This window comes from Chaetura pelagica, unplaced genomic scaffold (assembly GCF_000747805.2).
Source record: "Chaetura pelagica isolate M959 unplaced genomic scaffold, ChaPel_1.0 scaffold20, whole genome shotgun sequence".
NCBI lineage: Eukaryota > Metazoa > Chordata > Aves > Apodiformes > Apodidae > Chaetura > Chaetura pelagica.
Window position 1 is genome coordinate 3,615,809 of NW_009951958.1, and position 1,900 is coordinate 3,617,708.

Below are 1,900 nucleotides of genomic sequence, written 5' to 3' on the forward strand. Positions count from 1 at the left end.
GCTGTTTTTTTCTAGCTTGTGTCCCCTCTCCCTGAGTACCCACGGGGAGTTTGGTTGGAGGTCCCTGACACTTCTTCACAAGCCACAGGTAAAACATTTCCTCTCCCGACTGTGCTTGGCTGCCGCACGTGTCCGGTGGGCACCAAATGCAGGGCTCGTCTCTGACCCTCCCCTCCACGTCCTCAGGTGTCCCGGGACAGAAGCAGCAGGCGGGGCGGGATGTCCTGCCCAGTGTTGCTGGGAGCCCCGCGGGTCCCACTCGGGACAGGCGCTGCAGCCTTTTGTCACCATCTAGTGGAAACACGCGGCACGGGCTGAGCAGGCCCGGGGACACTCCCCTTGGGGGGTCCCCCCAGCTGGTCACCCCCCTTGCCCGGCTGGCCGTGGGGCACCGGCAGCCAGGGAAGGTGTCCCCAGCCCTGCCAGGCTGGGGAGAAGCCCTGGGGACGAGTCTCTGCTGTGCCAGAAACTGGGAATCCTTGGCAAATCCCTCCTGGGCTCCCCATTAAACCAGCTAAATTCCCTCTAAACGGTGAAATTAGGTCAGCACTCCCAAGCTGCAGTCATGCTGCAAGAGACAGCCGTGAAAGCACCTAAAATTATTTTACTCCACAAATAGAGCTGTTAAACCCACCCTTGTGGCCAAATTACTTCCCACAGATCTCCCTTGGCTGTGAAATTTCTGGTGGTGCTTGCACAGGAGTAGGGCTCTCTGGGACAGCCTTGGAATGTTGTGTATCCTCAGAAAAAGGCTGGCCTTGCTGCTGTTCCTGCATCCTGCTACCCACTGCTATGGCTGCTTGGAGGCCCTGACCACAGGTGAGTTATGGGGAACAGTCCAACCTAAATGCCACTGGTGCTCCAGCTACTTTCCTGAGCCCTGTGGCATCCCGGGACACAGCAGCAGCTGACGGGGTTGGGACACATCCTGACCTGCTCAGCAGTGCCTGGACTAACACAGTGCATGGAATAGCACAGCATCAGTTCTCACTTCTCCACCCAGGGGTCCTGCTGCACCCTCAGAGGGGCCAGTCCCGAGGACAACCTGCCAGCAGCAGGCAGACTGCTGGAGAGGAGATGGAGCACAGGCCATGCCAAGGTGTCCCCTGCCAGGGCTGGGAACCAAGAGAGACCAGCTGCCAGCCCAACCCTCTGCTGATCCCACCACTGGCACTATGTTATTAGACACATGTAATGTCCTGCTGCCAGAACTGCCCCTGGCTGAAGCAACAGCTGTTCCTTTCCCGTGGCAAACCAGCCCTTCCACAGCAGGGAGAGGAGCCAAGGGCAGCCCCAGCACTGGCAGCAGAGCTCTGCCAGCAACAATAATGTGGGATTTTGTTTGTGCCGGGATGGTGAGGAGGGTGCAATCAGCTCTTGCTCCAGGCAGTTAAAAAAATCCTGCCAGGACTCCCCCTCCATCACCCTGCATTCCCATGGGCCACCCTGGGTCTGTGTCACTGCTTCCTCTGGGGACAAGCAGACCTTGGAAAGGTGAGCAGCTACAGTCACCCATGACTGAATCAGGACCCCCCAGAGCTAACTGGACAGCCAGTTTGAAGTGGGAGGGGATGTAAGGTAGCTATGGGGTCCTTGGGGAGCACCACCTCAGGCAGGGGCAGGGGGGCAAGGCAGCCCTCAGCCCTGCCATCAGACAGGCATGTGAACCAGGGGAGTCACATTCTGCCTGGGGGTCATTCCTGCCCCGGCTTTATAGCCCCTGGGGTAGGACTCCCCAGCAAGAGAGCTGATGTCTTCTCCCAACGAAGGAAGGCCCGAGGGCCGGGCAGGAGATGGAAGGTGGCAAAGGCGGCGCTGGGGACCCTCCAGCCCCGTGGGGACCCTCCATCCCCAAGGCAAAGCAGAAGGCAGAAGCCCCCTCAAGCCGAGACCCACCCAG